Source organism: Ochlerotatus camptorhynchus, unplaced genomic scaffold, assembly GCF_037179485.1.
Source record: "Ochlerotatus camptorhynchus isolate MF236.1 unplaced genomic scaffold, CSIRO-AGI_Acam_v1.1 ptg000328l, whole genome shotgun sequence".
NCBI lineage: Eukaryota > Metazoa > Arthropoda > Insecta > Diptera > Culicidae > Ochlerotatus > Ochlerotatus camptorhynchus.
Window position 1 is genome coordinate 1,444,504 of NW_027040816.1, and position 26,668 is coordinate 1,471,171.

Genomic DNA, 26,668 nt, shown 5'->3' on the forward strand with positions numbered 1-26,668 from the left:
ACGGAAGCGACTGGAATTTGCTAAAAAGTACGCCGGAATCACTGTGGACTTCTGAAAACGAGTTCTGTGGGCGGATGAGAACAAATTTGAGTTATTTGGACAGAAAAGGCGAACAAGGGTTTGGCGAGGTTCCGGTGACGCTCTTAAGGAACCATACATTCAAAAGACGGTTAAACACGGAGGTGGAAATATCATGGTATGGGGAGCATTTGCGTGGTCTGGTGTTGGAAGCTTGGCTCATATAAAGGGAATAATAACTGTAGGTGTGTACATTGACTTGTTAAGTGAAAATCTGGAAGTTTCGCTACTGAAAACTGGCCTGGAATCCAATTACATTTTCCAACAAGATAATGACCCAAAGCACACAGCGAAGAAAACAACGGCATTTTTCAAATCAAATCGGATCAAAACGCTGGAATGACCAGTTGGAAGCAGTGTTGAAAGCAAAGGGTGGTCATACCAAATACTGAGAGTGTTAAAATGTAAGTTGAAAGTTGAATTCAACAAGAATTTTCAATAAGAAATCAGGCGTATGATCTATTTTGTCCAACACGAAATTCTCCTTTTATAACTTATAAATGATGATTGAGAAAGTCATACAACATATTGAATATTTTATACCTGCACAGTTTTAGCGAAAAACATACAGAAGTATTGCAGAACAAACCATTATTGTTTGTTTGAATCTACCTGATATATCGAGCTCCAAAGAAAAATTATATGGGTGTATGATTTATTTTGTCCAGTACTGTATGAGCCACAGTTCGACGATTCCGCTTTGCTTTTGGTTCACTGTTGGAATTTTCATCCCTTACGTCCATTTTCTCTCCACTTGTGATCAAACAACCAAAAATGGGGCGCTAAAAATTAAAACAAACTACCTAAATATCTGTGACAGACAAGTTCTGCAGAACAGTTTCAGAAACAGAAAAATTTGTCTTCACATTCATCACAGTCATCAACTGTCTGCATACCCAAGATGCAATGAATTTCAACGCGCAAACATAGTAATTATCAAGGTAGAAGCTAAACCGCCTTGGTCTTCCACCGTGGATCGTTTGTTGGTTGAAATCATACTTATCATCCAGGAAGACTTTCGTTAAGGTACGTGATTCCAGATCCGAGGTATTCCATATATCATCGGGGGTTGCACAAGGGAGTCACCTAGGACCTCTTATTTTCGTTCTGTTTATTAACGACGTGTGTGATATGCTATGTTCCTGTAAGTTGCTATATGTGGATGATCTTAAGCTGAACCGTGTGATCAAATCGATCGTGGATTGTTGCGCACTACAAGCTGATATAGAACGATTGTCATCCTGGTGTCAGATGAATGGAATGCAAGCCAAGTGTGTGATGTTTTTGATTTTAATATAAGTGGACCAGTTTTTAAGAATAGGATTAAGGCACTTTAAACAGTCTGTATGGCTAAAATGTCAAAGATATAGTGGTTAAATAAATAAAGAAGCAAGTCACGGTTTTTGCTTATGTGTTTATGTTTGAAAGGTATTTTTGTTAATGTTTCGGGCAGAATTTTTGATACTGTTGGGTAGAGTAGGGCTCTAACAAATTATCTAAAGCAGAAAATTTTGCGATTTTACGATACATTTGTATGTTTTGCCAAGAAAGATAGTTCATTTTGTGTGTGTTTGCTCGATTCAGCAAACTGTTTTGCATGGCGTCCTACGTTCCGTTGGTTTAGATTTGCCCGAGGGGGACGATTCTATCTACAATGCAGAAAAGATTGTGTTATGCTGTGGCTAGCTGCGCGCACGCTGAGTAGATAGAAAGAAGATTGATGACGATTCTGAAGATTTCCTGCAAAAAGATGATTCGCGGTGCAAGTAAATGCTCGCTAGTGTGAGATTTGTTGAGAATCTAGACTTGAGATTTAGATGTGTCGCCCCCCTCGGATTTGCCACCTGAATTGCTACCTTTATAATTACTATGTTGGCACTTTGAAACTCATTGCTTCTTGGGTTCAATATATTTTAAATATCTTCATCTTGAAGATCCATTTAAATTCAAGTTCATGATCAGGTTAAAATTCAAAACACTTTTGAGAGAATTTTTCTTAATACAATGAGAGAGAGAAGGATTAGTAATTTCCATTTAATTCCACTACTTTATTTGCTTATCCTTGACAGATACGCGTATTTCGTCTACAATGTGCAGACTTCTTCAGTGTTTTGTACTAATACTCGACTCGCAGTCGATTATTAGTACAAGACACTGAAGAAGTCTGCACATTGTAGACAAAATACGCGTATCTGTCAAGGATAAGCAAATAAGGTAGTGGAATTAAATGGAAATTACTAATCCTTCTCTCTCTCATTATACAGGTATTCCACTAAGACGCCCACATTCATCAGGATTCAGAACTTTTCTTATTTTCAAACAAAATTTTGACATGCAACTAACAGCAGACAGCTGCCAACGAGATGAAAACAAAACAAAGGAACCCAAAATAGCTGCCACATCGTGCAATTCTTCGCTGCACACTGCGTTAATATTTACGTTTTTATGACAAAACTCAGGTAATCATGACAAATCTTGATGCAGTAGGTCTCTTTTTTCATTCGCGTTATTTTCTTAGATCAAAACGTCATGATTACCTGAGATTTTACAATGCTATAAATATTCACACGTCGTGCAGTGAAGAATTGAGAGTTAGGAACACAGTGGCGTGTAAAATGATGTGCTAGACAGCTTTTTGAGTTTTACCATTTTGGTCAGCTTTCTTGCCCAAATACTCTTCTGTGCTATGGTGAGATATGAGGGGGTTAGAAGGAAAGGGGTGTAAGTGACTTTCAGGGCGTCATAATATCAGCTTCAATCGACCAAATCGACGCGACGAAGAGACTGCTGGCTTTCTTTTTCTGTTAAAGTCGAACAACTTCGCAGCATTCTAAAACCTCAGTCAGCGTGCACAAACAAATGTTCTATCGCTTGTTTCTCTTTTTCCCCTCGCTCCATTGGTCTTTCTTTCAAGCTTCGCTGAAACGGACGAGCGAAAGAGCGCTCGAATTTGATAGTTTCGTCTTTCATGAAACACATCAACAGAGGTTTCATGACGTATACGATGGAAAATTAAAATGTATATGTAAAGCATTTCTCACGTTACATGTTTAATTTATCTTCCATCCATATATTTATCTAAAAAAATAAACGGAAACGGAACATAACGCATATTAAACACATTGAAAGAGCGATGATAGAGTGTTCGTGAAAGAGATGGAAAACCAGAATGAGGTTTCGTTGAACTAGAAAATCGACGTTACTTAAATTGAAAGCGATGAGCAAAGGAACGCCGAGAAGGTCCATAGCCAGCCTTTAAGCATGGTTTAGACGTTCAATTCGCGTTCACGTCAGTTGAATTTAACTGACTTGAACGCGAACTGAACGTCTAAACCATGCCATTCAACTTACTTGATCAACTCAATTGAATTAAAAAAAAGTTGAACCAAGCTCAACTTTTCAAGCCAATTGAATTCAAGTGAGTTGTTCAATTGACTTGAATTTTCTAAGCCCAGCTTTACTTCTAAGCGAGCTTCATTTTCATTTTCGTTTCTTGCTGAAAGTCAAGCTAGGCGTTATTGAAATGAAGCGTTGAACACGTTTGTATGAGAGAAACAAAACTCGAGTAACTCGATCTGCATTGATCGTTTCTCTTCATGGACTTTCTCTTTCGTCAATAACTCAGCTGCAAAACCTTTCCCTGTTGTATTTGACGTTTTGGACGCTATATAAGAACCTCCTTTATCAAACTATGTGGTCTAATTAGAGTAAAATCTCTTTGCATAACAGTGGTTATCAAAAGAGAAAGTCGATGAAGAGAATCGATCAAAGTCACTTACACCTCTTTCTTTCCAACCCCCTCATATGACCCTTCTTACTAAACCATATTTTAAGCAACTTCGTTTATGATCGGATGCGTCCAAAGAGCTCCTAAGCACTCGATATGGCATGGCTGTCATTGGACTTAGTTTTGAATTCTGATGTTATTTGATGAGTCACATAATGGATTTTGGTCCTAATCATGAACTGGTCACTTCCTCGAGAGTACCTTATTTTCCTTATGCTAGCAACATCAACTCGGTGAATCCTATGGCTTACTTTCCCTACTTACAGCTCTGCACCTCTCTTAAGTAAATGTTGTTGGGCTAACATTCCATTCCTATCCCCATCAGTTGTAAGGACGTGGCCAGGACAATTCTTAACTGTTGGAGAGGAATATGTCTTAATCTGAGAGATAGTAATCAGACTCTGTTTATTATGTGTTCAGCAATAGATATCCGTTTTTCTCTTAACAACAGCTAGGAATTCGTACAACCTACGATATTGTGTAACTTGATCAATGCTAATTCAAATTCTAACACCATAAAAAAATCAGCGATGTGTTTTGTTTTTCGTTTTTGAGTTATAAAGGCTGACTAAAAGTAAATTGGGCACAGCTAGCACGCCTCTAGTGTTGGGAATTGAAAATCTTTGACAGTGGTTTGTTTGCACTTCTATAGAGAACCACTGGTGCAAGTTTGATCACAGTAGTCGATCGCGTTCAAAAATAACTGCAAATGGAAAATCCGGAGTGGTTCGGTTCCAAGCAGTCTAAAGTGCTGAAGATGCCGAAAACAACAGTTTGTCGAGTGCTCAAAACCTACAAGGAAACCCTGAGTGTGAAAAGGAATCAGCGGACCTACGTAAAAAATGGTGAATGCAGGGGCAAGCTTTATTGAACATTTCTGGTAGAAAAACTATAACGTTTTGGTGAATGGGCGGACAACTTAAACTTGACTTCCGAGAAGAAGCTCTAGGGTATTGAATTCTGAGGACTGTTTCAAAAGGAAAGATTTCTGGGGATAATTCCATGAAAATTCTGCGAATAATTTCTAGTGAATCCTACAGATAGTCCCAAGATAATTTCTAAAAGAATACCGAATCAAATTTTGAATAAAATTCCAAAGGGATGTTGAGGACAGTTTCCAGGGAATTCCGAGGATAATTTCAAGCTCATTCCGGGAAAAATTTCTGGAGAATTCAGAGGAAATTCTTCTGAAACTTTAAGGGAATTTCAGTTCCAAGGTGTTCTGAGAAAAAAGGAGAATTCAAAGAAAATTCTACGGATAATTTCCAGTGCATCCTGCAGATAGTTCCAAGATAATTTCGATAAAAAATACCAAGAAAGTTAAATTTTGTCTGAAATTCCAAAGGGAATAATTTCTGGATAATACTGAGGAAATTCTTCTGAAACTCTAAGGGAATTTCAGTTCCAAGGTGTTCTGAGTAAAAGTCAAGAAGAGTTCTAAAAATAATTTCAGAGGACTTCTGAGAAGAATTTCAATAGAGCTCATAGAGTTCTTAAAATTTCGAAAAGACTCTCAAGGAATTCTGAGGATGAACTTTTTCGCAACTGTATAAAGTTTAAAGACAGCTTTTGGATGCACTAATTGAAAAGTGGGTATTAGGTTTCGAGTGAACCTTGGTCTATTGTTGTTTTACTAAATTAAATTACCTAAATTGAACAGTAGGGAAACAGTGGTGGGTGGACAGCACCATCCACCACGCACTTTGGAGTACTCCCCATCCCCAGATTAAATGCACCATAGAAAAAAAATTACCCCTCCTTAACGCTAGTGCTCTAGAATAAAGATAGGGACCCGTATGGAGACTCCTGTGGCGGTGTTCAAAGTAAGTACAGATAATGTGACCATGTTACAGTCACTATAAATCAATGGAGACGTAGGCAAGTCTAGTCGCATAGGAGTATTGAGGGAAAACTCAAAACCTGATAACTCTTCTAAAAATATAACTCAAAAACGAAAAAAACGATATGTTGTGTTAAAAAACCTAAATTTTCAAGGAAGAGTATAAAAACATACTGCGTCCTCTGTCTAGAAAACCATTAAAAATACAATCAATGTTTTTCAATACAAAATCCGAGATATTTAATATCGTTATAGGGTAAATGTCGGCTTCGGCACCCATTGACTGTTTTCGGCAATCAAAATTTAAACGTTAATTTTACTATGTTTTACCATCAACACACTTCCCTGAATGTATCCAAATGATTCTTTAGTCTTTCAGCTTCAATCTGATTATATTTGTAGGACCGAGCAATCCTGTTATGCCAGATTTTTCTTCAAATGAAGCATACGTAATACAAAATGGGGCTGATTTCGAGTTGCCGATAATAGAACAGCTGGTTAACACGCAGTTCTAATGGGAAGGTTGCCGAAGAAAAAGAGGCTGCCGACAATAGTCACACTCACCTGAGAAGTTTAGAGCGTTGTAAAAACGCTTTCAAACAGTTTTGAAGAATTCTGTCGATTGGAATGGATAGAGAAGCAAGCAGCAGATGAATTGAAATAAACAGACACGTCATATATGTGCGTAACGCTGTGAAAATGCTAATAGAAGTGCGGACGCTGCTTAGATTGACGAGAATACGTAAATTCCCCTATTTTTTTCTGAAAAGTATTTTTAATTAACATTCATTTTATTTTTGATCTTTGAGATCGGCCCAGAGGTTCAAAAGTTATGAATTTTGATTTTTTTTACCACCATAACATGGAAATTTGTACCCTAATGACATAATAAAAAATACGGGTCTAATATTTTGTGAATAAGGAACTAAACTACCCATTTTACGATATTATGAGAACCACTCGTTTTGCTATGGAATGGCTGTATATTGGAACCGACCAAATTTTGCGACGTGCAGTTCTCAGTTGAAGTAAATTGAGTTAAACGTCTAATAAAGGTCTGTGAAGCCATCTGGGATGGATTGGATATGTAGGACCTTTACTTCTAAGGCTTGAACTCGAAAAAAAGGCACCATTTTTATCCGTGTGTAACTTTTTTATCCATGGGTAAAAATTGATGAAAATCTGGGTAAAACTAGTTTGGAGTGAATTGTTTCCATGTGCAAAATTTCATAACAATCGGTTCAGCGGTTATTGAGATGTCGTCGAAACAAGAAGAAAATCGCCGGAGAATTTTGCGCGATGTCATGGAAAATCGGACTGCGACCATGACATCGGAACAGTGTTGTGAAAATATCAAAAGATCTAATCTCACCAATGTGCATAATCTCATTTGAGTATCGTAGACCAAAAACTCAACACGCAAACAACAGCCGATGATATTACAAGCTGTGATACGGTTGCTATGATATCATGCTAACAAAACTCCCCGGCTACAATTCTTACCAAACTGTGTTGAGTTTGAGCTTCAAGATTTTTGCTGTAAATCCGAACACGAAACGAAACTTCCATCACTGCTGGCAGCAGTAACTTCGTGTCTGCCATTTGTGAAGCGTAAAGAAAGATAGCAAACTATGCTTTCTCTTTCTAAGAAAACGATGTGCAAAGGAATCATTTTTGTGGTAAGTTAACTTATGGCTGCAATTTTACATGTTCTGAATAGTCTCGCAATATCAAAGGAGCTTGTAAAAACAATATCATGCTTGATATTTTATTCCAATATCATGCGTGATATTGGGAGCCCTTGAGAGCGAAACAAAATCATTTGAGTGAGGATTATGCCATCACTGCATCGGAAGACAACTGGGAATCACCCATACAACTGTGTCTCGGGTGGTAAAATCGTTTAAGGAGTCCCAGACGACCGAGCGGCGGAAGAAATCGAAGTGGAAGAAAATCGAAGACAGCTGACCCTGTGAAGGCCCGGAAGGTGTTGGATTATTTCAAGCGTAATCCGACCTTTCGATTCGCAACGCGGCTCTGAAGGCAAAGTGTTCCGCCTGGTTCGTTCAGCAAACCATGAAACGAGCTGGGCTTCGTGTATTCATGGTCCGGAAGGCACCGAACCGGCGTGATCAACAAAACACGGCGGCCAAATCCCGCGCTAGGAAGCTGTATCGAGAGTGGTTAACGAAACTGATGTGTGTGGTTATGGATGACGAAACCTACATCAAGGCAGACGCAAAGCAGATACCGGGGCTGGAGTTCTACGTTGCCAAATCACGGTTTGATATTCCAGAAGATATAAAGAAGAAGAAAGTGGACAAATTCGCCAAAAAATACTTGCTCTGGCAGGCCATATGCCAATGCGGTAAACTGAGTAAACCGTACATCACAATGGGTACCATCAACAGCGAAATTTACCGCACCGAGTGCTTCCAGAAGCGTCTGTTGCCCTTCCTGCGGTCCCACGGAGGCGAAACATTATTTTGGCTGGACCTGGCATCATGCCATTACGCGCGATCGACGTTGGATTGGTACACAGACAATAACGTTGTTTTTGTACCAAAACCCGCCAACCCCCCAAATTTACCAGAGATTCATCCGATGGAAAGATTTTGGGCCATAATGAAGGCCAAAGTTCGAAAATCGTCCAAGGTGTTTAAGAACGAGCTGGAGTTGAAGAAAGAATGGATGAAAGTGACCAAAAAGGTCGGCTCCACAATTGCACAAAATGTAATGAGAGGTCTTAAGGGAAAGGTGCGGGCTTTCAGCGATGGAAAGGAAATTGAATAAAGTAATTATGCCGAATCATAATCCATATGTATTAGTTCATTCCCTGAAAGTTTCAAGAAAATCCGACTTAAAATAAATTTTTGGCGAACACTTTTGTCTGGTGCATTTTTTTCGAGTGCAGGCCTTATTCCCATAGGTCTTCTTTTGTTCTATTGTAAAGTCCTACAAGATACTACAGCCTGTTGTAAATCACTTCAGAGCGATATTCTTCAAAAATCGTGCATGCTTCAATAATAAAGTCGAATCAATTACATTTCATCAAACATTCAGCTTCGATGTATGATGTGAAAAACAAATTGTTGCATGCACTGTTGTTATAATAAATGATTTAGTTTCTTCGATTGTTTCGAATGACAGTTCAATTGGCTTGGCTTTTGACGGGTCGTTTGGCTTCAAAACCATATGGCTTTGACAGATCGGTTCAGCCCGTTCCTCTCGTACACTATACCCTCTCTAGCTGATTACATCGAGCTATAGCAAATATCGAGTTGTGGAGTATTGACTGTATTTAAAAAAAAACTTATCAAAACTTTATTTGTGGAGATCGGTTGGATATCAAAGAAATATGTTCAACGGAATATTTGTTGCACGTCATCGTCAGGGCTCGGAAACTTACAACAAAAGAATTCGAATGTTTTTCTATCTTGAATAAATGATTACACAGTACCCAATCAACCGTCGCAGATCAACAGTACTTCCATGCTACAGAACATCAGCAAATATATGCTACGTCACATTTTCCCTTCCTTGCATAAATTTAAGCGGACGACAAAAGCTTCGTAGATTCTGTTTCCATGCCCCGAGGTGATCAAAACTGTGCAAAAGAAGTTCCGACCCCCGCCCACCTGCCCGCCTGCCTGCCTGCCTGTAGGTGTTGTACACCCCCCAGCAGTAAGAGAAGTACTAGGCCAGTACATATAGCATTTATCGGCAACTTTTTAGTGCGGCACTTGCCTACTTTTCTTCCATCCATTCATCGTCAACGACACAACGACGACGAATTGCCGTCGAAAGGAGAAACGAATAGAAAACACCAACACACGACTTGGCAGTAGGCGATTTTGCGCACTCTTTTCAAAAATTTAAACACTTTTTCCTCAATCACTCCCAACGGATATCGGTTCGTGTCGGTCGTTGTTGGTTTGGAAGAAATCGGGTGCAACCAGGCCGGCGGTGGGAAACAGGATATGCGAATGGTTATGTCGGTATGTATGCACACCGGTCGGTAGGTATGTATGTTAATGCTGCTGCTGCTGCCAGTAAATGCCTCTGGAGGTTAGTTAGGTTCGGTAAGTCTGATTAAAGTTGGATCGGTGCCAAATTTGATGATTTTCGGTTAGTTCCAAGGATCCGCATCCGGCAATCGTCGTCGACGCCCCCCTGCCGTTTCCTTGGTACTAGTGTGGGTACTTCAAAAGAAACTAATTTCAAAACCAAAACGAACATTCGTGGCTTCGCTGCCTGCTACGCGACTTTTCCTCCGTTTCGGCTGTATCCGTTGCCATATAGACGTGGTTGTATTTTTATTGACGGGGCTTATAACTAGCAGAGTGCCATTAAAGCAGGAAAATCGCGCTCCACTATCTAGGTGCTCTCGCGCTCCAGTCGATGTACTATCAAATTCACAAGTATAAATTTTTCATTACATAATAAGCATTTTTTTGTGCGACGGAAGAGGGCACGATCAGAGTCACTCGGATGAAAGGTTCGATGCGTTCGAGGACACGAGGAATGTTTGGAATTTCTGATCACAATGTCGTTCCATCACTCGTTGAGCTCGAACAGTCAGTCAGCTGATTCCGGATAAAAAGAAAAAAGAAAAAAATGATGATGGATTGCCGCAGATGCTCTACCTTCTTTGCTGGTGTTTCTCTTATTTTCTTTATATAATCGTAGCTATCTACGATTTATCAGCGTCATCATCATCATCAGTTTAGCACAGCAACATCCAAGCAACCATATGATTCACGCGATTCACACTCTCACGGTTTCTTCACGCTACTGCTGCAGCATAGAGAACGGTTCGTTCGAAATTATTCCCGAACAAGGAGGACACAAGCCACGACGGAGCCTTCTTTTCGCAAACAAAAACTCGGCTTGAGAACTTCTTGAAACCTTCAACTGAGAACTTTGCATCTAGGCACCATCCAAGACAGCAAGTTAACCCGAGCGAACGCGGGGGGGATGTGGAAACCACTAGCAGTAATTCAATTTCCTCCCCGGGCCGCACGCGAAACCACCGGAAACCGACGAATTTCTATCAATTTCGACAGGAAATATCCAACTTTTAACTATATATGGCACTGAATGTAACACACCGAAAATTTACACACATAAAAACACACAGACGCACACGTCGACTGCAGTAGGCTAGGACGACGATGACCGACGGTAAGTAACTAAGGGGGGGATTGGAAATTGAAAATTCCCTGGTACAAAACAAGAACGAAAAAAAGAAACTCAACTTTGGTATTGCTTGACGGTTCTCGGATTAACTCGGACTTCAACTGTCGTTCGGAACGGAACACGGACAGGGACTATTACCGGACGCGCGTGTGCTTCGTTCGCCAAGTGTCTGCATGAACTGAGCGAGCGAGCGAGCTTTCGAATGCGGCTTCCAAAACACGTCATCGTAGAGACCTTTTCGCTGGCAAAATCCCACCTCCCTCCCTGTCCACCTGCTACCGGTACCAGTTAGTGCAACCACCTTGCTTCCGCAAATCCAGAAAAGGGCCCCGCTCTGCCACTCCGGTTGATGATGATGACTCCAAACACGGAACACCCCACACGGGCACGTGCTTAGGGTGAAGCCCTTATCGCTCAACACCATCGAAATCCCCCTTTACACGCTCCTGTGGAAACACGAAGCTCAGCACGAGAGAGAGAGAGTGGAAAGCAAACTCGGAAAACTCCTTACTGCCATGCCAACCCACGAAGAGCCTCGCCAGAAGTAGCCTACTGCTGTGAGGAAAATTGGCAAACATCCGAAGTACTCTCTCTCTCTCTCTCGTTTCGAAATCGAGTGGAAACTCACTGCTGCTGACAAGCTGTTGGGAAAATTTCGTGCTTTGTTGTTTGTACACATATGAACACAACGGACGGACGGTGTGTGGCGAGGCGATGACGGTTAAATGATGACGACAGCAGAGTAGGGCAGTGCCAGCAGCCGTCGGCATCGTGACTCGTGAGTTGGGTTCGGAAAAGCTACTGCCAGGCTTACTTTGATGCTAACGACTCGTGTCGATGTTTTGGATTATCGCGAGTTGTTCGGTTTTTCATTTTGCCACCCTGCTACAGTTAGGGGGGGGTGGGAGGTTTATGGCTAATGCCGAAAAACGGCGATTAGGATGCAAAACAGTGATGTAACTCGCCGAGTCAGCTGTCAAGCTGAGAGTTGCGGGGGTGAGGGACGATAATCGGAGCGAAGGGATGATGGTGGTTGTTGGCATTTTGAGGTTAATATTTACTTTTGATGCGTGAAATTTGAGTAGGGCCGGGGGAAATCGGTGGGAACTGATTGCTTGATATGGTTTTATTGATTTAAAATTTGGCGATAGACACGTGTCATTGGATAATATGTCACAACTGGGTTTTGGAATCTGCCTATGGAGCATTGGAATGCTTGTCTTCTAAGCCCCTTTCCCCGCCTTAGAAGCCTTTTTTTTTTCAATTTCACAGTTGTTAATTGAGAGCTGTACAGGCAAACAAAATTTGTCTTACAGTCAATGTGAGCATGAGCATGAGAATGAGCTTGATTGACCGCCCACGGTTGCTACTCTGTTATTGCCAGATCAGCTGTAATTACACAGAGAACCAATAGACGATGCTTGGGGCTAGTAATCATCCTCAATGTGTAAAAACTGGTGATCTAAAACTAGGCAATACCAGCGCCGGCCGCACCCGAACACAGGTCAAGAAAGGAAGGGGTAGGAATGTGTTGACGTGACCCTCGCTTTGATGGAAGCCGAGAACACCTCTGCACTTCCACGAGGAATCACTGGGATATTGGGTAATAGGGTTGGGTTTGCAGCAGGGTTCGTTTTGGTAAACGATAAGCTGAATTGATGTCCTAACAATCATATAACGCGAAGGAGCTTGGGATTGAACCCACGGCCTTTTGCTCAGTAAGCAAAAACGTTTGCCACTAGGCAGACGAGCTCCTTTTTAATCGTCGAGTTGCTGTTATTATCATGTAGTCATGTTAACAAATAAAACGATTGACGAATCTTGAATGTGGATGGGCTTGAGATTAGACTCATGATGTTCTGCTCAGTAAGAAAAACCGGTTGCTCCAAGGCCACCGAGCCCCTCATATCACATTATAGCGTTACTCAAGTTTGTATAACTATTCAAACCTGGCACCGACGACAACGAAAAGTTTTACAAAATACACGATAAACAAGCGATCTTACCATACATGTTTAATATGAAAGGACCTGGGACCGCATTTTTCTGCTCAGTAAGCAAGCCACTGCAATCGACGATCTTTGAAATCCTAAATGGTTAATTTTAAATATACTAACGGTACTGCCTACGACTATGACGGCTATTACGACAGCAACTACGACGGTGCCTACGACAACGACAACAGCGAATTTGTAACTTACCATATGTCTAGGATAAACACCTTTGCCCGGCATCTCCACTGGTTCTTCATGTCCGCTATCTGTCACTGTTTTCAAAATATCTAATAGCAATTACCTTTGTTGTAATACTTCCTGTATTGCCATGGTCATCTGGGATGAGGGTCGCATCTAGTGCTTTCCCTAGGAACCGTTCACGGCCACCAGCTACCGCCCGTCCAGTCTTGGGCGTATCCAGCGAGACATCCTTCAGCTTACTCACAAACTCCGACACTCAATCACAATAAACTGTACCGAAATCAGAACAGCTAAACTACTCGATAAGTTTTTGGCATTTCTATTTAATTGTATTAAGCTATCTCACAGACACCAGACGTCCAAGTTCGGTCAGAAACTTGTGTAAAGTTAAGAGGAAACGTTGCCGTTACGTAGCGCTAGCATCTCCTGATTTCCTCTATAAATTTATCACTTTCGACCAATTTGGCGCTAGTATCGATAAATTATCTGCTGAAAATCGCCACTTCGCGCTACCAGCACTTAGTGTCTAGTGTAAGTTTTGCAACGCCAGCGCCATCATGTTGTCAAAGAGGGTTTTTAAGTGGGGAAGTCGCCGTTAGTGGCGCTTAAGTCGAATAGGAATCTTACACAAGTTTTTACAGAAATTTTGGAGCCTCAACGTCTGTTCTCTGTGGTTATCTTATATTGAGCTCTTTTCAATAATTGCAACATGTGTTTAAAATTGTTCTAGAGCCAAATTGGTTTTGAAGGAAGGTCAAACTACAAACGAACAGCTCAGCCGCTTTGAACCCTATGAAAATTATGCTTTCCCAATATGGTACATTCTCTCTCACAGTCAATGTGAGGTTAGATTTATTACATCCTCAGCATATGTTTCATGCAACAAATGTACTGGCAGTTATTTCAATGGAGTGCAGCTTACAAGTATGTTTTTCCAGAATGCATATTTTTGGATGAAACTTTAACGAAATGATTTTCCAGACGCAATACATTTGGGTACTACGGTAGCGAGGGCGGGGGGTTTTGGTTCAAACCGCCCTCCTCTCCACAAAGCCTTGAGGCAAATATAAAATTGTCTTTTTATAAAAAATATATAATTGTATGAAAATTGTACTGTTCGGATGTTAATCGAGGGGTGCGACACATCTAAATCTCGATTTTAAATGGTCGAAAAATCTCACACTAGCGAATCAATCTACGAAAAATCTTTTTTCATCTCTTGTATCTAAACCCATCTATTCGCTTCGTTCTCCACCTTTTTGCAGGAAATCTTCAAAATCACAATCAATCGTGTTTCTATCTATTAAGCGCGAGTGCATCTCGCAACAGCAAAGCAAAAAAATTCTTGCATCTTAGATAGAGTCGCCCCCATCGATGTTAATGGACCTGCCATGAAGATCCTGCAATTTGCATAAATTTCTCGGAACTGCCGTGAAGTTCACGTAACTTTCTCAAAGTTTTTGAAGCTGTCCCAAAAAGTTTTCAGAACTCCCTAAAAGTTCCCGGAATTCTCCTGAAGCTAACGGAATTTTCTAGAAGATCTCTGAGATCTCTTGACATTTTCATGATGTTCATGGAACATTCATGAAAATCTCAGATTTGCTCTGAAGCTCTCGGGACTTCTGCAATTCACGGTTTTTCCCAGAAGCTCTTGAAACTTCCCTCAAGTTCCTGAAAGTTTCCTGACCTTAATGGTGCCTCTCTGAAGCTCCCAATATTTTCTCGAACTACTCGGAATTTCCTGATTTTTATGGAATTCTCATCATGTTCTCCAAACTTCATTACAGATCCTGCAAAATCGTTGAAATTAATGGTGCTGCCCTGAATATCCCTGACCTTTCCTGATATCTTCGAATTTTTTTCTGAAGCACCTAATGAAACTTCCAAAAATATTTCTGAACTTCCTTGAAGTTCTCCTAAATTCTGTGAATTTTCAAAAATATTCCTGATGTTTTCAAAACATCTCTTTAATTTTTTGAAATTGTTTTTAAAAACTATTTTAATGAGAGTGCACTGAAGTTTTCTAACCGTTTCTAAAGTTCTCTTAATTTCCCTGACCTGCTAGGTTCTGCCCAAAAGGTTACTCTTAACTTTCTTTAAATGTTCTGCATTTCCATTATGTTTTGAATATTTTCCTGATGTTCGTAAAACTCTAACGGAATTGCCCCCAAATTTGTCGGAGGTTACCTTTAAAGCTCTTTGAATTTCTCTGAAGTTAAGGACGTTCGTGAAGATCTTAGAACTTTCCAGAATTTTATGGAACTTCCATTAGGAACCTTCCTGAAAATCTCCGATCATCCCTGAAGTTATCGGAACTGACCGTAAGATATCTGGACTTTCCTTAAGATCTTCCTAAAACTTCCTAATGTTCCTGCAATTTCCCTAAAGTAAGTAGAGCTCGGAACTTCAAAGGTCTTCCGTAAAATTTGAGAATCTTCACTGATGCTCCCGTAATTTTCCTGAGGTTCTTGAAACTTCCCTTAAATTCACTAGCTAAGAAAGAGTGTCAAGCCACTTCACAGTGGTTCCCCTTAGAACAAAAGTTGGCCAAAACCTCAAAATTGTTGCAAATAAGCAAAAAACAGTCGAAATAGATGTTTTTTAGCTGTACGAAGAAAACTTGACAATCAAGACGTCACAAAAAGGAGTATAGTAGAACCAAAACCAATGCACAATGTCCCAAAGTCGTATTTAGGAAGACAAAAATGTTTGCACCCAAACCGTCAGTTTTAGGTAGGGGAAATGACGGCTTCGGCATGGCAGACTATTTTCGGCAACCCAAATTGAAACGCTAATTTCACTAGATGTTCTTAAGAAAACACTTCACTGAATGCATTCAAACGATTCTTTAGGCTTTCAGCTTCAATTTGATTATATTTTTACCACTGAGAAAAAGCAATCTAGCAGGGTTTTCTTGAAATGAAACACACGCACTCTAAAAGGCTGCTGATTTCGAGTGTTTAACACGCAGCTCAAATAGAACGGTTGCCGAACGATGTTGCCCACAATAGTCGCTCTCACTAGAGAAGATAGGAGCTTTGTAAAAGCGTTTCAAAACAGTTTTTGACAATTATTTCGACTGAAATTGTTAGAGCAGCCGGCAGCAAAAGATTGTAAACAAACCAATACTGCATATGTGTGCGTTCCTGAGAGAAAAAGGCTATAGAAAGATGGTCACTGCTTAGGTTGCTGAAAATACGTAAATTCCCCTATATTTTCATATTCATATTTTTTGTTCAATCTTTTTATGTTCGTAAAACTAGGGTGGTCCATGAGATTGGTGAATTCAAAATACAAACTTTTTATTTTTTGAGATAGACCAAAGCAGTGTTCTAAACAGTTGTAGAACATTCAAGTCAAAGCAATTTTGTTGAAAACACAGCGTTTTTATCTCGTATGGTTCATGAGCTATGATTTTTTTCAAACAAGCTGAATAGGGTGGCCACTAAAATCGGTTTTCTTTGAATATCTGTTCATGCGTTAATTTCTCTTGAAAACATTGTTCTGATTACATTTAGAACTTTTGATAACGCATATTTTTGCTCAAGCAGCTAGGTTACTATATTTTTTGATTAGAAAGTTAAAGGCTATTTTCGTCGAAAAAAAAATGGCTCTTTGTAATTGTCAATATCTCAAAATGGATCCAACCGATTTTCAAACATTAAATTTCATTGGACACAGCGTATTTTCTTAATTTTTGGTAAAAATATGCAAGAGTTTTTTATTCTGTTTAAAGCATTTAAGGTTCAACCAACCATCATTGTTTTTTCAATCATCATCAAAAAATCAAAAGCAGTTTTTTCGTTCAAATTCAAAATTCTGCCAACAAAAATGTTATCATTGCATTTTACTGGCCTACCGGAACACAATGATGACATTTTTATTGGCAGAATTTTGAATTTGAACGAAAAAACTACTTTTGATGATTGAAAATTCAAAGATGGTTTGTTGAATCTTTAATTAAAAAATAGGAAAAAATTCAGCAAAAACTAGACATAACCTTTCAAATAAAAGAGCTAACAACTTAGCCAAAATATGCGTCATAAAAAAATTCTTAAAGTGTCCAGTACAAAAATTTCACGAGAAATGAACGTATAAAATTACATTTAAAGAATTCCGATTCTCTAGGGGCCACCCTAATCTGCTTGTTTAAAAAAATCATAATGCATGAACAATAAGAGATAGATATATGGTGCGTGTGTGTATGTGTGTGCCTGTTGGTGTGCTTTGAAAAAGGCATTGTGAAGCTTGCTACAGTATACACCGCAGATTATATAACTTAGAAATGGATATTTTCCAAAGAACACTTTACTTGTTATTCCTAATTTCAACATCTTTCGCAAGAAATCGCAAAACACATAAGGACCTATCTGAAAGTTAACTTTTCTAGCTATCTTTTGGTTGGTAAAGAATAGTGGGCGGATGTGTCCGTCATATGTTTTGCTTAGTCTAAATGTGAAAAAAAAGTATATTTTTGCTATTTTTATAAAAAAAAACTGTCACTTAAAACAGTGCAGACACTCTTTTTCACCATTCATTTGACGTGAAATAAGTCGAGGAACATTTCTTTTCAAGCAACCAAGTTGCTACACTCATTATTTTTTGCTATATTTGAGCAAAACAGTAACAAGAAACATTACATTTTTTTCAAAAATTTGTGATATCGCTATACTATAACAACCATAAAAAAAATATGTAATCAACAGAACTGCACAAATCATTCAATTTAAGATACTCTTAACATGTAAAAATGATAAAAAATATCAACTTTAATTTTTGAGGTTTTCGCCAGCCAGGAACCACTGTGCACTTCCCTGGAATGTTTAAACACAATGGAAGTTTCCTTTTATCATTTTGAAGTTAAGTGAACTGCTATAAAGCCCCCAAAATTGAGGTGACGTTTGTAGAACTCCCCTGAAGCTCTTAGGTCCTTCTCGAGGTTCACGTAATTTTCCAAAATATCTTAAAGCATTTGTAAAGTTTTCCGTACTTTCCTAAGATCCTCGAATCATCTATAAACCTCCCGCATTTTTTTTTTAGGTGAATGGAACTACCTTCAAGCAGGCTTGATAAAACTCCACAAATTCACCGGAGGTTAGCTGATACCGAAGACTACAAATCAAGAAGACTGGCCACTGTTCCCTTCTTCCATACAAACGTCAAACGTCACTGATAACAGCGCCTCTGACAATCAAAGCTGGCACTTTAAAGCACAAGTGTTAGTGAGACTGCTCATTAACAGTGACTGCGTGTGTGACCTAATGTCACCGAAACGAATAATCATAACACGGTACTCGTTGTTGTTGTTGTTTTGCCCTACAAAATTTCACGGTAATTTGTATCCTAATCACAGCAAGCCGGTGTGGTTTTTCAACTCCAAACCGAAAAACTTGTCACGGTGGATCAAGTAGAGAATTGAAACTCGGATCGAGATAGGATAAGAATTGGCAGCTTCCACCTCCGTTGAGTGGACTACCGTCATTCGAAAGCTGCTGAAAATTCAAGGATTCAAAACGAAGAAAAATCCGGTACCTACATCACGATTCAACGGAAGGCGCAGCAGGATCTAATGTTGGAGAAAATGAAAATGAAAAGTTGAAGGACTACCATCCCAAACGGTAGGTATTGATAAAGAATATATTTCCATTTTAGATGTTGTCAGAACATGAAACCACCGGATAGCGATCCTCTGTATGCTTTAACAATTCTTGGAATCGACCGACCCACAGTGGGGTATTTATTAATTCTAGCTGGCCAAAAATATTTAACCACTCTAACTTGTCGCATACATCTTATTATTCAAGGACAATAAAATTGTTTGGTCAAAAAAGGGTGGAGTCATGTTTTGGAGGAGGGGAGGGTCATGTAATAATTATGTTTTTTTTGAAAACTTATAAGTCGTTAAGTATTGTTCGGATTTAGTTACCGGCAATGGATGAAATGTTGGAAACTAATAATACTTTAAATAAAAAATATAAAAATACACTTACACTTGCGGTTAATAAAAAAGCACGAAAGACCGAACTTTGTTTACAAACTTGCCGAATTTGACATGTTGTAACTTTGTTCTGTTATGATCAATTGAGCTGAAATTTTGACACGGAACCACAAATATGCTGAATTTTCCATGAACAAAAGGCCAAACTTATTGAAATTCCTGGAGAAAATGGCGATATGGTTATAAATGTTTAAAATAATAGCGTTTTTGATATTCGAAATATTTCAAGATCCTTATATTAACTTATTTTTCGTATACGCAAAATTCACCATAGTTTGGCTCTGCATAACAATATTAGCTTAATATAATAATAAAAAAAAACAAAATTACATAAAATTTGGTAACTTTAGATGAAAATCCGCCTATGATGTTATTTTTTTGGCTGCAGGTGTAAAAAATTATAAGAAAATAAAAAATTAAAGATTTTTTTTTTTTAAGTTTTACAATAAGTCATTGTAAAATAAGTTCAGCTGAAAAAGAACAAGATATTTAAAATAAGATTTGGGATTTAAGGTGAAAGTCGATGGAATCCACATATGGCCGCTTTTTTGTTTATTTTGCCTTGCCACTTCGAATTTTTGGCGGCACAGATCTCAGAAACTAAAAGGATTTCGTGTGCCAAATTATAATCACTCTTTCGCTGAACTGCAGCATACATGTCATAACAATTTCATGCACGGAAACTTTATAGTTTCTGAGATTTGAGGCGCCAAAAAATTCAAAGTGGTAAGGCAAAATAAACAAAATAGTGGGTAATTTTGGATTCCATCAACTTTCACCTTAGGAAAAGAATTATATTACACCGAGTATTACACAGCAACAAAATATTTAACAATTCGTAAACAAAAACAAAACAACAAGTAAAAAACAAATGAAATTAAAATCAAAAAATACCTCATTCCGCATGTAAAAATACATTTTCTTGTTAGAAACGTCTATTTCATGTTTCTTCCATCTCTTATTTTCCAGCCGATCTTCGCTTTCTTGCATGAAGTCCTCTGAGAGTAACATTTGCAATGTTTCTGTCGTCAAAACCCTTGACTTTTTTCGCGGGATTTTTATTAATCCTAAAAGAATATTTATTTACTTTCACGTATGATAATCTTTACGTTGTTCACCTGTGATTTCAGGATCAGAACTAAGCAGCAGTCTATTCAGTACATCCATGTTGTATAGCTTCTTTTGACAACTGCCCTATTGATATCAGTGCATGTTCTATAACTGTGGATTAAAATTTTACGCAGAATTGGAGTTATCGTATACCATGTATACAGTCGAACGTATGTCTCCGCTGTTTCTTGAGTAAATGTTTCAAACTTTTCCGTATAAGTTTTAAACCCACTAGCTTGTGTCTCCAATATAACTTTAAGCCGGTAGATTAAATTAAAATCAAACCTGTTATTTGAACAGCGGTTTCCGGATCAGCAAAGAATCTAATACTAGTGTTGCCACCCGAATTCCCAAAGCCTGGTTTTGGAAAATCCACAAGGAGTCCCAATTTCTTTCTGAAGTTTTCTTGAACGTGTGTTTTTTTTTTCTTTGACGATTTGCTTTTCATTGCCAAACCGCCATTTTTGATCGGCAACTTGTGAGAAAGATGTAAAATTGTCTCGAAAATACGAATCCTGGCATGAAAAATGGATAATCCGAATTTAAGAGAATCTGTGTTAATTTCCTCCAAGATTATTGAATTCCTTTGAACTTGCGCCACATACATAACATTTCATCGTTGATGTCGTTTCAGCTGCTGCATTACACACTTTCCCATCAACCATAGTGAGCATAAAAGTATGTCTAATAGTGAACTGCTTGCCATTTAATGTAACTTTTGTTGACCGTAGCGAATTAATTGCATTTATAATATATCTGATCTCTTCATTAATTAGCTCAGATGATTCCTTGATAAACTTAATGTGGATTGGGCGACAGTAGCGAGGTGAAGATGGAGTTGGGTTTTGCCAAACTATGTTTGCATTGGATCCACAAACTATTCTCAACTGTGGAACACGCTCGTATCAGAATCCATATCCACACGCACCTGATGGAATTATGAAACAAGAAAAATATACCTGAAAGGCAACACCCCCCCTCCCCTTCCCGCTCCCAAAACAAGGCCTTGACCGCCGTATAATGAATGAAAATGTCAATAACTGCATTTGAGTACTTTTTTTTGATAAATTCACCTATATGGACACGCCATCTTCATTTTCAAATTTCTCGAAATATCGCAAATAATCGCAGCAGATTTTTTATTATAATCTTCTATACATATGTACATATAATGCCTCATATACGGCTTTACAGGATATTACAGGATAAGTCAACTTTTTTTATCACGATACATTTATTTTATAGTTCAAATAGCACTTGAAGACAAGATTTTTATAAACTGCTTCTACGAAGTCAAAACTAAGTGAAATCAGCTGATGTCATGTGGAATACATATAACAATATACCTGCTTGATCACTATCCATTATTGCAAATTAATGTGATTATCCCAACAATAAGTAGAGACACGAAAACAATGGCACTGCGGAACGATTTTTTCTAACAAACCAACACGATTCAACAACAGGCAAGTTTGAACTGATGCCACAACGCGGTCAGTTTAGAAAAAGAAATAATGAGTACAGGGCAATGTTACCCTATCTCTGAAGTATACAATGCATGCATTCATAATCTGTTTTGGCTTATTTTGAGAAATCGAATTTTGGCCAGCTAGCGTAGAACAAATACCCCTCCGTGCGACCCCTAACCCGTTGTGGCCAGATGCCAAAGCCATGCGGAACGGGCAATGCACCATACGAAAACCCATAAATGCTTCACTAAAGGTCTTAGGAAAAGTGCAAGATAACTCTGAGATAGCAAATTAAAGATCGAGGAAGGTCCCATCATCATTGTGAATGGCATCATTGCCATAGTTTTAAGTTTCAAAACAAACTTACTTACGCATCTGTTCCATTTTAGCTGGAATTTTACTCGTTGTCAGCATAAAGCAAAGAAAGAATCGTTTCACTTTTTACGACAATCATAACAAAACCAATAATTGACAGCTATTTATTTCTACCTATGTGTGTGAATGCACTCGTGAATTAACACACACCATCATACACAGGTTCCACTTTTGTTCAGAAGAGGTGTTGCCGTTACTGTCTCATGATTTTTGGCAGAGTTGCCAGTCTTCTTGATTTGTAGTCTTCGCTAATACTCTTGCCCAGTGAATTGAGCAGCCTTCATCTTGACTACTGACTTATAACGAATATACGTTGAATACGAGTATCCCGAATACAACGTACTGTATGCGTGATATTGTTTGCACCATTGAGCAATGTCAAAATTAAAAAAATTCCTAAACATTTCATTTTCGAGTTTTTTTTTATTTATTCAAACCAGGGATGTTTCTCAGATTCGTAAACTATGTTAATCATCGATCGAGTTTCCATTTGCTGCAATTACGGTCTCCACGCGCTTCCGGAATGCACGGCAGGTTCTAATAATGTAGTCTGGATCCATTTCTCTCCAAGTATGGGTCAATGTTTGTCTGAGGCTTGCTGTACTCGGGTGGCGTTTAGAACAGGCCTTGGCCTTCATGACGCGCCATATTGAGTAATCCCGCGGATTAAGATCGGGGCTGGATGGTGGCCACATATCCTTCGCCCAGAACGGAAGATGTTCCTGCAACCACTTCTGAGTGCGGTTCGAGGTGTGGCACGGAGCCCCATCTTGTTGAAATACAACATTTGGCTTCGGACCGTACTGTTCTTTGATCCACGGAAGAACATACTTACTTAAAATCCCGATGTAGACCTCCGTGTTGACCTTGTCGCCTTCTGGAATGAACACCGGGTCCATTTTTTGCCGTCGGAAGCCACCAATCCAAACACCATAACGCTAGCAGGATGCTTGGTCAGATACACGTTCTTGTGCTCGTCGGCCACGTCTTTTACCGGAAGAGAACTAATATACCGGTCGGTTCTGGAATTTGATGCGGGATCGACGGTAAACATGCTCTTGTCGGTGAACAGGATTACCAATTTTTTTTTCGCTTAAGGAAGTTCAAGATTTTCTTGCATCGTTCGACTCGTAGCTCCCGGATGCGGTTGGTAATTTTATGAGTTTTTTTCGTGCCCTCGACTTCGCCCCGCAATCTTTCTTTACGATCTTCCGTGCCGTAAAGTCACTTATCCTGTGTTCCTTTGCCATTTTCCATATTGAACGCACTGGATTCACCGAATCTTCCTTTTGATAACAGCGATAACCCTCGGAACCCGAGCTGACCTCGGACGACCTGTGGCACCCTTCGCGGATAGTTGTCGACTTCTTTTCTCGGTCTAAAACCCTTTTGATGGTCCAACGGGACGCTCCCACGGCGATTGAAATGTCTTTTTGCGACGTTTGTGCGTGGGACAGATCACGAATACGCTGCCACTTCGTCATGGTGCAACTGTCAAACTAAGTAAATCATTTTCTTTTATACACAGCCTACTACGGTACGGGTAGGGTACGGGTGGAAACTAACGATTTTAAATTGGCTCACTACTTGACTAGCCTATTGGTTCCAAACAAATCGATTAACGTACCCCATTCTAGTCGAAATTCTAGTACTACACTATGTTTTTTTTGATTCGCTATGAAAGTTTGACAGATAAAATGAGGGGTTAGTGGATTTTCCTATGTTTCGAGGGGTGCATCGATTAGTTTGGGACCGAAGATAGTACCAGAGCTGAGCCAAAAAGTTGAGCACGTTATTTCGGGACTTTCTAGTCTTAGAGTTACCTCTATGGTATGATTGCATTTGCCACACAATAATACTAATGCAAAAATGTTTGTTGGGAGCTGTCTTAGCTGATGGGCAACGAAGATCCCAAGATGATCACGATGGTGTGAATCCAGCAGGCTTATAGTGATACTGAGAGATGCTGGACTGTTGCATTTGATGCATCTCTTTCTGAGGGCTGGCAACGAGTAGCGGTTTTCCAAAATCAAGATCAAAGAAACTTTTCTTAACTTTATTGGGAGTGCTGCGGCCCCTGGTATATACGACATGGAGTGTCGTGAACCGCCAATTTGCCCCAAATGGGGCGATACTTAGCTGAGTTGATCTTCAGTGATCGAAGCGATGGCCGCTAGCGAGTTGATCCATATCTGTCAAAGAACAACAGCGATTGGGATCCGAAATTCAATATATGATAGATGAAACGTAACTTAGGTGTCGGCCCCCTCGGCAGATGTGACTAGAGTGCCACGGGATTGCCAACGGTTGCCCCAATGGGGGCATGCTTAGCTTCGATGAAATTCAAATGATGAAGCGATGGTGTATTCCGGAGCACATGATGTTTCCATGCAGAACTCGTATTATCGATGGACACTGTCGAAGGAGAACGCATCAGAATGTTCCCGGACATACAAAATAATTGAATACATAACTGTAGGGTTGCCCCCAGGCAATAGCGACATCGCAGATATCGCAGGATGCCTAAAAATGCTCCAAACGGGGGCAGAAATACTTAGTTCAATGTGATGCATTATTGCGACTCATCGGATTGGTTATCGCGGATAGGCAGAATACAAATCTTGGAAATAGCTCCCCGAAAATAACCATGCTTCGTGTTCACGGTGACAACTCTAACGTTTCCGTCTGGACCGGGGTGGATCTCTGTCACGCGTCCCAGCTTCCATTTGAGGGGTGGAATGTTGTCCTCCTTCAATAGAACCATAGCTCCGACGTCCAGGTTATTCCTGTGCCTTGTCCATTTGTTGCGACTCTGGAGGTTTGACAAGTAATCAGTTGACCAATGCTTCCAGATCACCTGACTGTAGCGCTGCACTTGCTGCCATCTGGAGAGCCTACCCTCTGGTAGCTCGAGAAGACTTGGCTCGGGTATCGCAGTGAGTGGACGTTGTATCAAAAAGTGTCCTGGAGTCAGCACTTCTAGGTCACTTGGATCGTTGCTCAGGGGAGTCAGAGGTCTCGAATTAAGGCACGCCTCTATCTGAGTCACAACGGTAAGCATTTCGTCTTGCTTCAGCATCCTGTTGCCGATGACCTTCCTCATGTGTCCTTTCAGCGATTTAACCGCAGCGAATCTCGAGCAGCTTCAGCGGACAATTTGTAGTAGTTGCTACGTCTGTCTGTTCGTTTGCATGGTCTGCAAGGCCGTCCACGTTGAAGTCGTAATGGACCTTACGGCCGAGGCATTTCTTGCCGCTCTAAGGAGATTTGTTGCCAGGCGCGGAAGGCCGGATCAAATATACTGCGATAATGCGACCAATTTCGTTGGAGCACGCCGACAGCTAAGCGAAATTACGAAGCTTCGATGATGGCCTGACCTCACTCTTTGCTGCAAGATCCGATAATTCCAGCGGGAAACATTCCGATTGCGCTAACTGCATTAGAACTAGCAGAGCTTCTTCATGTTCAGCGGCTGTTACAACTCCGAATCTTTTCTGCAACTTATTTCGTGGTTTGCAATTAAAAGAAAATCCTGCTGACATTATCTCGAGAGGAGCCACTCCAGTTCAGATAGCGAGCAACACTCTGTGGTGGAATGGTCCAGAATGGCTGAAGAAGGAAACACAGTACTGGCCAATTAACGCGCAGGTTCCAGATCAGCAGTTCGATTCGGTGATCCTGGAGGAGAAACCGCTAGTGGCAGCAGTCCTACAGATTCTGATTCCAAGTGAGATCTTCACGTTACGTTCGACTCTATTAAACCTTGTTCGTCAGACCGCTTGGTTACGCCGGTTTTCTTTTAATTGCAAACCACGAAATAAGTTGCAGAAAAGATTCGGAGTTGTAACAGCCGCTGAACATGAAGAAGCTCTGCTAGTTCTAGTGCAGTTAGCGCAATCGGAATGTTTCCCGCTGGAATTATCGGATCTTGCAGCAAAGAGTGAGGTCAGGCCATCATCGAAGCTTCGTAATCTGAATCCAGTAATTATGCCAGTGTCTGATCTGAGAGCGCTTGTTAAGCAGGAACGTCATGCTTGGATTACGTTGGAGAACATTGAAGAGTTCTTATCAACGTACGAAGAAGAACGTGATAGAGGTGTAGTGCAGTTTCGTATGAAGAAATTAGATGAAGTGTACGATAAATATTGTGAAGTGCGGGTGAAAATCGAAGTTCTCACTGATGACTTGAGATTTGGAAGGCGAAGTACTCCTGGGATGAACCACTAAGCAATGAGCTTCAGTCCCGATGGTTGGAGTTCAGAACCAATCTTTGCGAGTTGGATGCTGTATCTGTTCCTCGATGGATCAGGTTCGGAAGAGATGTAATCTCATGTGAATTCCACGGATTCAGATTACGAAGCTTCGATGATGGCCTGACCTCACTCTTTGCTGCAAGATCCGATAATTCCAGCGGGAAACATTCCGATTGCGCTAACTGCACTAGAACTAGCAGAGCTACTTCATGTTCAGCGGCTGTTACAACTCCGAATCTTTTCTGCAACTAATTTTTTTTTTTCAAAATTTTGGGTAATCCACAATCCGTGCGCACCCGCGAGTCAATTGTTCGGACTAAATTAATAAACCCGGTGATACGATCAAGAAGAACTATATTTTCAA

At 40.0% G+C, this 26,668-nt stretch overlaps 1 protein-coding gene across 1 annotated transcript in view; it reads right to left on the minus strand.

Annotated features, from left to right (window-relative positions):
• The window catches only part of LOC135708171 (potassium voltage-gated channel subfamily H member 4-like), a 205,885-nt gene extending 194,831 nt beyond the window's left edge, over positions 1–11,054 (minus strand). The window contains exon 1 of the mRNA XM_065230172.1: positions 10,352–11,054. The gene's annotated coding sequence lies outside the window, so the exon portion shown is untranslated. The remainder of the gene's footprint in view (positions 1–10,351) is intronic.
• Positions 11,055–26,668: the final 15,614 nt, after the last annotated feature.